At 33.9% G+C, this 11,941-nt stretch overlaps 1 long non-coding RNA gene across 2 annotated transcripts; it reads left to right on the top strand.

The window, feature by feature from the left end:
- The first annotated feature begins 547 nt into the window (after positions 1–547).
- LOC116583314 lies at positions 548–11,726 on the top strand. Of its 2 annotated transcripts, none has more exons than XR_004282678.1 (3): positions 548–609; positions 5,812–5,871; positions 11,620–11,726. It is a non-coding gene; the product is annotated as an uncharacterized LOC116583314 (long non-coding RNA). The 2 variants fall into 2 exon arrangements; XR_004282679.1 differs by having other exon boundaries at positions 11,632–11,707.
- The last annotated feature ends 215 nt before the right edge of the window (positions 11,727–11,941 follow it).

Here is an 11,941-nt window from a genome sequence, read left to right on the forward strand (position 1 = left end):
CAAAGGTATGTATAAGAACATTCCTGCTGGCATTATTCATGGTAGCGAAAAACTGGGAAAATCTAAATTTCTATTAAAAATGGAATGGATTAAAAAATGGAATGGATAAATACATTGTAGTTATATGTGTATCCTGTAATGAGAGTGAATAAGCCATAACTCTGTGTAAATAAGTGGATGCACCCTACAACATAATGTGGAATGAATGAAGCCAAATGTTAAAAATGCATACTATTCCCTTATATTTTTATTAAATTCGAAAACAGGCAAATCAACTCATGATGATAAAAGTCTAAACAGGGGCTATTTGGGGTGATGTAATATTAGCCTAAGATATGAAAAAGTTATATTTGTAAGATATTAGTCTGTATCTTGATTAGTGTGCTAGTTTTGCATTAATTTTCTGAAAATCCATTGAGTTATATTTTTACTAGTTATGCAATTTTATGAATGTACATTATTCTCAAAAATTTTACATTAAAACCCCTCATAAATTATAGCATTTTCAAAGTTAAGTGTCTTTTTCTACCCATCCCTTGCTGTTTATAGAACCTTGTCCCAAAGTTCCTGGAGTTGGCTCCAGAAATATGCAACGTTATTAGCACACAGGTAAGAAGAAAATAAAACCATTGCTTATATGGATTGAAATAGCACACTTGTTTGAAACTTTGGTAGTCATTTCTTCCACAAGGTTATTGAAATACTGGATATATTATGTTTTGAAAGTATGAAACAAAACATTACAGCAAGCCTCAAATATAAAATAAAAACATCTCTATGAACCAGAAACTATACAGAAACAGAAGTATGTGTGAGATCTAATGCTACAGGTCAGCAAATGTCTGTGTTCAGAAGCAAATAATGAGCTGCCACTGTTTGGCTATTGTGAGTTAAAATGAATCAATTTTTTTTCATGTGAATTTGGGAAATAGGGCCATGTTTAATGTTTTAATCAAAAGGCCAGGGGGCAGTTCTCTCAATACATGCAAAGAATCTGTGAGAATAGATTTGACCATCAGTGAGAGTTCTAGCTTTATCAAAAACTGTGATCTTAGAGAGACACCAGGGTACCAGGAAATGAGTCAATCACTGACTGGTTCTATAATTGGATCTGCCATATGCCTGTGGGATGGAAACACCCAGGTGTGATTAATAGAGCTGATTCCGACTTGGGAAACTAGCACCTGGAGGGAGGTAATTGCAAAAACATTTGGGCAGTTAAAGTTGAACACAAAGGGAGGAAAAAAATATTTTGCTCAAAATATGCAATAGAAGGGCACCTGGGTGGCTCGGTCAGTTAGGCGTCTGCCTTCAGCTTAGGTCATGGTCCCAGGGTCCTGGGATGGAGCCCCATGTCGGGCTTCCTGCTCTGTGGGAAGCCTGCTTCTCCCTTTCCCACTCCCCCTGCTTGTGTTCCCTCTTTTGCTGTGTCTCTCTCTGTCAAATAAATAAAAAAACCAAAAAACAAAAAACAAAAATGAGCAATAGAAATTTCCATGAAAATGCAATCCCACTTCTTAAAACAGCCAATCAAATCAACAGTCTGACTAATTATTTATTATGTATGGTTCATTTTATGCATCGTGAACAAAGTAACTTGAACATATTAAGAGTTTTGAGAATGCTTCAAAAGATAAATGAAAGTAAAATTTCCTTTAAGAAGGATTATGAAACAAAATCAAGCACGAATGAGGAAAGGTTAGATGTCTATCAAGTTAATCAATTAGAAATCTTGGATACAAAAACAAATCTTGGATATATAAACTGGGAAGCGTGGTTTAAGTGAAAACACTCTATCATAAATGCAGTCAGAGGGCAGATTAATGAACCAAGAATATACAATGAAGCAATTCCCACAGAATACAGAATAGAGAAAGAGAAAATAAAGAATAATTAAGAGACATGGATAGATTGAGAGATTGCAAAATCCATTCAAAACATTGCCAAAAAAAGAGGATATACAAACAATACTTGAGATAATTTTCTAGGTTTGAAGATAGTCGTGACTTTTTAGGTTGAAAATGTGTTCTGTGAAGTTGATTTAATTAATAAAGTACAAATGAAAGTTCACTCAGAATGGTGTAGTGAAATGGTAAATCATCAAAGATAAGGAAACTATTATATAGTCTATAAAAAATTAGAATGCCTTTCAATAAAATACATATGACAGATGGAAAGCAACTTCTCATTAATAATAACAGACACCAGCAAACAATGGTACAATATTTTAAAATTCAAAGGTGGGGTAGGATTGAAACTCAAATAATTTTGTGTCCAGCTTCTGTGTTTTTAGGAATGAAAGCAAAACGAAGACTTTTTTTTTTTTAATTTCTTTTTAGCGTAACAGAATTCATTGTTTTTGCACCACATCCAGTGCTCCATGCAATACGTGCCTTCCTTAATACCCACCACCTGTCTCCCCCAACCTCTCACCCTCCGCCCTTTCAAAACCCTGAGATTGTTTTTCAGGGTCCATAGTCTCTCATGGTTCACCTCCCCTTCCAATTTCCCTCAACTCCCTTCTCCTCTCCATCTCCGTATGTCCTCCATGTTATTTGTTATGCTCCACAAATAAGTGAAACCATATGATAATTGACTCTCTCTGCTTGAGTTATTCCACTCAGCATAATCTCTTCCAGTCCCGTCCATGTTCATGTTGCTACAAAAGGCATGATGGAGGCATAATACTCCATAGTGTATATGGACCACATATATGGACCACATCTTCCTTATCCATTCGTCCGTTGAAGGGCCTCTTGGTTCTTTCCACAGTTTGGTGACTGTGGCCATTGCTGCTATAAACATTGGGGTACAGATGGCCCTTCTTTTCACTACATCTGTATCTTTGGGGTAAAAAAAAAAAAACATTTTTTTAAACGATTTTATTTATTTATTTGACAGAGATCACAAGTAGGCAGAGAGGCAGGCAGAGAGGGAGGGAAAGCAGGCTCCCTGATGAGCTGAGAGCCCCATGCAGGGCTCAATGCAGGGCTCGATCCCAACACCCTGGGTTCACAGCCCAAGCCAAAGGCAGAGGCTTTAACCTACTGAGCCACCCAGGTGCCCCACAAAATGAAGACATTTTCAAATGTGTAAAGACCATATACTTATAACACAGAGACCTTCAGTAAATATTAAAGGAAAAATAATGACTATACATATAATTAATTGAATACAAAAATGGTGTACACAGAACTGATAATATTTTTTGGTAAATGGGATTTGATTTGATTAAAACAATATTAATATTTTTATGTATTCTTTCTAACAAGTTAAAAGGGGGAAGCGGGCATACCATATAAGTGATACTTTTATTTATCATTGTAGTTAAAATTATAAACAAAGCAGTAGTACAAGAAGAATAGATTCATATGCAGAAATTGGAAAAAGAATGAGACAAAATTCTTTTTTATTAACAGAAGAGATTATTGTCTATATCAAAAATATAAAAGAAACAGAAACTTCAAATCACTAAAATTATCTATTGACATATTTCAAAATCAAGAGTATTCTAGATCACCAGTAAAACAATCTAGTGGATATAATAAAAAAAAAAATTGAAGTCACAGTAGAAGTTAACACTGGGATGTACTAAGATAATAACAAAGAAATAAAGAAACTAATTTATAAACAAATATAACAGAAAAATATTAGGTCTATTGGTATACATTAATGACTTCACTGCTTTGCAACTCTCTGATTCAAATTCTTTGCCAGGTGACTTTTTATTTCCTTCCCTTAAAGTGTTTCATGCTTGCTTGGTCCTCAACTTGGCCATGTGACTTGCCTTGTTCAATGAGATAAGACAGAAATCATAGCATGTTCTGTTGGCCAGCATACAGTACAACAAGAACTTGTGATGTAGTATATGCTGGCTAATGGAACATTAAAAAAAAAATTTCCTATAAAGAAGAAAATTTTAAAAATAACATTCAAAAAAAAGAAAAAACAAAGAAAAGAAGTGACAGTATGTTGGTTTCAAACCTAGGCTTCAAAAAGATTTGCATATTTCTGTTTCTTTCTGGAATATCTGCTTTTGTCATTAGAAAAATATGTCTAGGTTATCTTGCAGATGTTCCAACTTAGTCCCCTGCTGTGTAGTATGCATTCTATAAATAGACATCAATTTGTTTATCCCTTATTCCTTGGTAGCTCTTTGGCTATGTTAACTCCTGCTCCCATTCTGGGCCCTGTTTCTGGCTATTAGAAATTAGCCTTCTATGAGCTTCTGTGTCCAAGTTTTTGTGTAGATATATCTTTCCAAAGTATCTCACTTGGATTTTAATGATCATTTCTCTGATGGCTTAGGTAGTTGAATACATTTTTGTGTAGCTTTTTTGTGAAGTGTGTACATAAACATTTTGCTCATTTTTACCGGGTTGTTTGGCTTCTTATTAGATAGTTGTAAGCTTTCTTTTAACCTGTGTGAGATAAATGAAAGCCTGTAAGAATATATTCAGCATTCATTTATCATTCATTCAGCATTCATTTGCATTTAACTTTTTAATTTTTTTCCAAAGTGTAAAAGAATGTTAATTTTCATGAAATATAATATACAAATTATTTTGTTTTATGGTTTTTGCTTTTTGTGTTCTCCTAAGAAAATTTTGTTTCTTCAAAAGTCATGGTTTTTTAATATATGTTCTTCCAGAAATTTTATAATTTTCTTGTTACATTTAGGTTTATGATACGTTTCAACTGAATTTTTATGGATGATTTTAAGTAAAGGGTTGAGGTTTATTCTCTTCCTAAAGAACACCCAGTTGTTCTACTAAACTTTATTGGGATGTCTTTGTCAAAAATCCAACCATTTGTTATGAAGGTCTATTTCTGGATAATTAGTTCTACTTTGCTTATCTACATATCTATCTTTAGGACAACATCACACTCTGTTACTGTAGCTTTATATTAAATACCTAAATCTGTAAGTTTAAGTCCTTCAATTTTATTTTCTTTCAAAATTGTCAAATTTAAATATAATATTTAAAATTAGTTAAACAACATTTATGGAAAATCTGCTTTACTTGATTTTTTTCATATACACTTGTAAAGTATTTGTATTCTGTTATTGTTGAATGGAATTTTCTGAATAAATAAAGTCATAATGGTTGACAGTGTTAACCCAGTCCTTCACATAAGTCCTGATTTTCTATATATTTTTTACTATCCATATTTGAGAAGGAATGTTGAAATAATAACTGTAATTCTGAGTTTTTCTATTTCCCTTTCAATGTGTTGGTTTTCTTCATGCATTTGAAACTCTGTTATTGTTTGCATACACATTTAGGCTAGTTGTATATACTTGATAAATTGACCTTTTGTCATTGCCAGTTGTCCCTTTTCATCACTGGTAATATTCCTTTTACTGAAGGATACTTTGTCTGATGTTAATATGCAGCCATTCCAGCTTTCTTGTCATGGTACTTGCACAGTACATATTTTCCATCTTCTTACTTTTTCCTGATCAATATCTTTATCTTTAAAGTGGAATTCTTATAGAAAGAAGGAAATTAGGCCTTGTTTTTCATTGAGTAGGGAAGTCTCTGCATTTTAACTGGTTTAGAGCACTTGCATTTCCCATTTTTATCAGTATGGTTGTATTTAAATCTCCCAACTCGGTATCACCACCTGTTTTTCATTTTCTTCCTTTCTTATTTTCTTTTCTTGTTTTAGACTATTTTTTTTTCTACTCCATTATGTATTCGCTAGTTATTTATCAACGATACTCTTTCTTATGTACATTTTAAAATTTTATTCAATTTTTAATTTTAATTCCAGTATAGTTAACATACAGTGTTATATTACTTTCAGATGGACAATATGGTGATTCAGCACTCCCATACATGACTCAGTGCTTATCACCACGATAAGGTAAGTGTGCTCTTAATCGCCTTCACCAATCTCACCCATCCCCCCACCTACCTCCCCTCTGGTAACCAACAGTTTGTTCTCTGTAGTTGAGTCTGTGTTCTGATTTGCCTTCCCCCGTCCCATTTCATCTGTCTTGTTTCTTAAATTCCATCAATGAGTGAAATCATATGGTATTTGTCTTTTTCTGATTGGCTTATTTCACTTAGCACTATACCCTCTAGTTTCTTCCATGTTGCAGATGGTAAGATTTCATTCTTTTTTAAAGGCTGAATAAAATCCACTGTGTATGTGTATACACACACACACACACACAATGTGGTATGTGTATATACTACATCTCTAGTCATTTATCTGTGGATGGACACTTAGGCGGCTTCCATAATTTTCCTATTGTAAATAATGCTGTAATAAACATAGGAGTGTATATATCCTTTCAGATTAGTGTTTTTTTTTAGTTTTATTTGTTTTTTTATTCTTTGGGTAAATACTTAATAGTACAATTATTGGATCACAGGGTAGTTCTATTTTTGACTTTTTGAGGAACCTCCATACTGTTTTCCAGGGTGGCTGCACCAGTTTGCATTCCCACCAACAGTGCAATAGGGTTCCCCTTTCTCTGCATCCTTGCCAGTATCTGTTGTTTCCTGTGTTGTTGATTTTAGCCATTCTGACAGGTCTGAGGTGTTATATCTCTGTAGTTTTGATTTGCATTTTTCTGATCATGAGTGATGTTGAGCATCTCTTCATGGGTCTGTTGGCCATATGTATGTTCTCTTTGGAGAAGTTTTGTTCATATCTTCTGAGTACTCTTATATTTTAAGTGGTTGTTCTAGTATTTACAATATGCATTTTTTACTTATCATAGTGTGCTTTCAGGTAGTAGCATACTGTTTCACTTATGGTAAGAATTTAAAAACAGTATACTTCCACTTTTCCTTCCCATGTTTTTTTCTATTTTTGTCATCTTTTTTTTTTTTTAAGATTTTATTTATTTATTTGACAGACAGAGATCACAAGCAGGCAGAGAGAGAGGAGAAAGCAGGCTCCCCACAGAGCAGAGAGCCCAATCTGGGGCTTGATCCCAGGACCCTGGCATCATGACCTGAGCTGAAGGCAGAGGCTTGTAACCCACTGAGCCACCCAGGCGCCCCATCATCTATTTTTATCTCTATATACATTATAAATCTTGTAATACAGTATTATTAATTTACTTTAAGCATTTAATTTTCTCTTAAACACATTAAAAATGAGAAAGGTTTTCTACTTTTACTTTTCCCCACACAATGACCATTCCTGGCACCCATCATTCCTTTATGTAGATCCAGCCTTCTATCTTTTATCATTTATCTTCTGCCTGAGGAAATTTGTTTATCATTTTCTTTAATGCAGGCCTGCTAGTGTGCCTGCCTGCTAGTTCAGTCATCTGTAACCCAAATATTGCCTAAGTTTTTTTCTGTTTATTGATTGCATTTTTTCCTGCTTGCTATGAACTGAATATTTATGAACCTCTAAAATTCATGTGTTGAAATCTAATCCCCCTGTGGTGGTATTTGCAGATTGGGGCATTCGGGAGGTATTTAGGTCATGAGGGTAAAATCTTCATGAGTGGGATTAGTGCTCTTATAAGAAGACGCCAGAGAGCAGGCCAGCTCTCTTTCTGCCATGTGAACCTGGAGGAGGGCTCTTGTTGTGGGTTCAGCCTACAATATCGTGAGAAATCAATTTATAATTCATAAGGCGCTCATTGTTTGGTAGTTTGTTATAGCCATCTGAACTGCTTCTTGGCATAGCAAGCAATTTTTTTCTTTAAATGTTGCATATTGTAAATGTTATTTCATTAAGTATCTTGATTTTGCTATTATCTTTAATGGTAACTGGGTTTTTCTCAGCAAGCATATATATGACCTAGAGAATATTTGATTTCCCTACCCTATGTGAGCTCTTTGAATTGTTCAATTTACAATATTCTGGTCCCTATTTTCCTGACTTCTTGGAATTCCTATGTATGTGTAGCCTAGTACTCAGTGAATATTCAAAGGAACCGTGATGCTTATTTCTGGACAATTTTTCTGGATGATTTTTTAAATTTCCAGAATAATGTTCTGGAAATTCCAAACCACTCTGCATCCCTAACTCTTATCTCATTCTCCTCAACTCAGCAGATCCAAGCAAGTTCTGTTTGGATTTTCTCTCCCTGTGCTTACGCTCAGGAGTTTTATCCAGACAAATAACTGAGACAATTGTGGGGCTCATGTTATTTTATTTTTCTCAAAAGTCACAGACCTTGTTACTGTATAATGTCTATAAACACATTTGTCAAGTATTCTCATCTTTTTGAGACTGATTAAGTCTGTATCTCTTTATCCATCATGGTTGGAAATGGGAGTCTATATATGTTTCTAAGTGTATCTTTCTCAATTCTCTCTGCTTAAAAATTATCTAGGTTTTTTAAAATTAAATTTCCTGAAAAGGTTTCATATGTGCAGTTAAATGGACCCATAAGCAACTTTTCTGTAACTCAACTTGATCTAAATCTTTAAAACCTCATCCAGAAACTTGTTAACTCACTTTTTGGGTGTCCACTTTTCTTTATCCCATGAATACAGCCTCATTATTAAAAAAGTGAGGTACTTTGAATAAATGTGTTGGATGAGTGACTTTATTAACAAATGAATATATGAATGGAAAAATATAGGGTACTGATCCAAACACCTTTACCTTGGTGTATTCTATTTGGGACAGGGGCGGGGAAGAAATGTTAAAAAGATAATAATACTTAGTGATCATCTAACATAGTTTCAGAATCTATGATTTTTATCTATGCTCAATTCTCTCTGTTTAATCATGATCCAGTTCTTGGGGTGCCTGGGTGACTCAGTCAGTTAAGCGTCTGCTTTGGCTCAGGTCATGGTCTCAGGGTCCTGGGATGGAGTCCCAGTGTTGGGCTCTCTGGTCAGCAGGGAGTCGTATTCTCCTGGTCACTCACCCTTTGTGATCTCTCTCTCTCTCTCTCTCAAACAAATAAGTAAAATCTTTAAAACATTAATAATAATTATCCATTTCTTTTAATACTCCCTTTCCCCATTGTGAAATACCATAAGAATTATTTATTCTTAGATAACAAGATAGTCCACTCAATTGTGTTCTCATTAGTCTTTTATGGCATTAAATGATATATCGAATAAAAATAATAAAATCAATGTTTCTTGGGTCAAATTTATGAATGAGTAAGAGTACATATTGATATCCCATGGAGCAAAGTAGATCTGAAGTCCTTATATAACTTAGTTGCATTAACCTCTCCAATTTTTTGTCAGCCCACTGTAAGTAACCTGCCACTGGGATGTGTTCTCATTAGTTCCATTCCCGTAATAATATTAGCTCAAATGATTTCTGTCTTTGGGTTTAAACTGGATGAAATCATAACACAATACTAAATTTTTATTCAACTGTAAGTCATCCTTATTTATTCCAGGTTACATAGCATTTTAGTTGTTCTTACATATGATGCTTAAATTAAACCACACCAAAAAATTCTGTACGGTGCATAATAATGACTCAATTCTACAAATGAAGACACAGCTTTTAGAGGTTAAGTGACTTGCTCAAGTTTATACAGTTAGTTAATAATCAAGGTAGGATTTATGAATGATTCAAATTCCAAGTCTGACCCTTAATGATAATTTTAAAAGGGCTTTCATGTTAGACAGATTTAATTTAAAAGCTTCTTCTCTCACTCATTAGATATATGACCCTGAACCAAATAGATAATGTATTTGTCGCAGTTTTCACTTCTGCAAAAAAGCTGATAACATTATTAGCCTCCAGAGGTTGTTTCAAGAGTTAAGTAACATAACATGAATGAAAGTATCCAGTAATGTTTCTGGCATACTCAAGGCACTTGATAAACAACATTGTGCTGGATATCGTCCATTTGTTTCTTGAGGTCTACTTTTTGCTCTTCTGCTCTCAACTCTGGAGACTGATGTATATTTTAAAAAAAAGGACAAACACCAGAGCTTGAGTGAAGTTTGTGTTGATACTTTAAGAAGATCAGAGGGAGACAAGAAAGAATCAGAATATTCATTCCATTCCCTTATTGCTTTAACTGGAGCCTCATTATGTTCCCTTAAAGTAGCTTCTTGTAAAGATTCTGGCTCTGCTGTGGTAACCTTTTAGATATTCCTGATGCCCAGATTTCCTGCACTATCCCTCAGGGTTTCCATTTGTATTATCCACTCATTTGTAATTAGATCCTTTGTAAATAAACCTCTTTGAATTGTTCTGATTTGATGGTTCCATCTGTTTCCTGTTGGGTACGTAGCTGGCATATTCTTCTTATTTCTATAATAGTACATTTCTTTCATTTTTCAGAGTTTTGACTACCTTATGTCATGACAATTAATGCTCAGATTACTTGCAAAGTTAGGGGCGGATTAAAATCCTAGTTGCAAGAATTATGAAAACCAAGAGATCATGTATGAGAAATACTTTTTCTTCGTGGATAAAACAGAATAATTTTATCTTCTTATTGAATCTAGCACATTATGTCTTAGTAATGTTTTATAATTTTACATATTTCTGGATGTATATAAATGTATGCATATAAATCCTTCTATACACATGTGTATATATATATACACGCGCATGCATTTACTTATATGTATTCACCTATCTACTCATATGTATTTATCTACCTTTCTACCTAGAGGGAGTGAGTAAGAGAATAGAGGAGAGAGAGAGAGAGAAAGGAGAGAGGGAGTAAAAGACAGAGAGAATTCGTTGAGGGATGTCCTAAAAACTATTTTTAGTCAAACTGTTTACTGTGATAGTTAATTCTTGAAATTAGTCACACTTTTTCTTTTGTCTTTAATCAGATGAGAAAAACAAATACAAGGAAACTATATCATTCCTATATCCTTATTTCAATATGAAGTCATAAAAAAGGATGGTAGTATTTAAAAAATATTTAGCTTAATGTCTTGAGCTAGCACTAAAGTAATACAAATGCAATTGTACATTTTTGGGTTTTGCTTAACATTATAAAATATTAAGTGCATAATTTATCATTAAAATATGTCTCATAACTCTTTTATGATAATACATTAGACACGAGTCTCTTGTTTTCATTTATTTGAAGGAACATCCAATCAATTGTCATTTCGGGCTGAAGTGTGCTATCATTTGTAGGAGATGAGTGCCCTCTTCTGGTTGTGTGATGCAACTGCTGATCAGATAATACGACCTCTAGCTGATTCATTTTCCCTTTATATTCTAGTTTTTCTTTGCAGAGGTATTTGATAAAATCAAATACCTGTTTTATCCTCTGCTACAGAAACATAACAGATAGCCATTACTTCTAATCAATTGTCACTTCTTGCTCTTAATCTTGTTAATATTTCCTAAGGCACAATATAAAAGATTTCTGATGTTTTTATTCCTTGGGTTAGGGAAACAGGTCTTAAGTATCAGATTTTGAGCAAGAATGTAATATTTTCTTTTAATTAGTTTGAAGCAAACAAAAAAAGAAAGAGGGACAATGGAGGGAAGAGGCTACACTTAGCAACTCAAGGCAGTTTAAATTACTTAGATGATGAAATGGGAGAGTACTAAGAATGTCTTCTCTCTGTCACATACACATGCAAACCCACATATGAGATACCTAAAAAGTATTTAATTATCATTTTTAAAATTATTTTTTACTAGTAATTTGTTCACTTATTTTACTCTATATGCTCTTTCTCTGAGGTAACCCTAAAGTGCCTTTTCCTCAGCTGGCACTTAAAGAAAGAAGAAGAAAAAACCCACAGACAAAAAGCAAACAAGCAAAAAAAAAAAAAAAAATAGACTGTGGGCGAACAATATTTTTAAAATTAATGTGTTTTGCATCTCTTGTCATCTTTCGAATAGCCATGGATTCCTCTGTCTTCTGCAGCTGATCAACAGTCAGGATCTCAGACAGTTTGAACATGATCAGAATATGCTGTCAAAACGTTTAGTCAGAGTCAAGAATTACATCTTCAGCAAGCTATCTTTTGATCAAATGTATTCTACATGGGAGTCTCACCTT

Source organism: Mustela erminea, chromosome 2 (assembly GCF_009829155.1).
Source record: "Mustela erminea isolate mMusErm1 chromosome 2, mMusErm1.Pri, whole genome shotgun sequence".
Taxonomy (NCBI): Eukaryota; Metazoa; Chordata; class Mammalia; order Carnivora; family Mustelidae; genus Mustela; species Mustela erminea.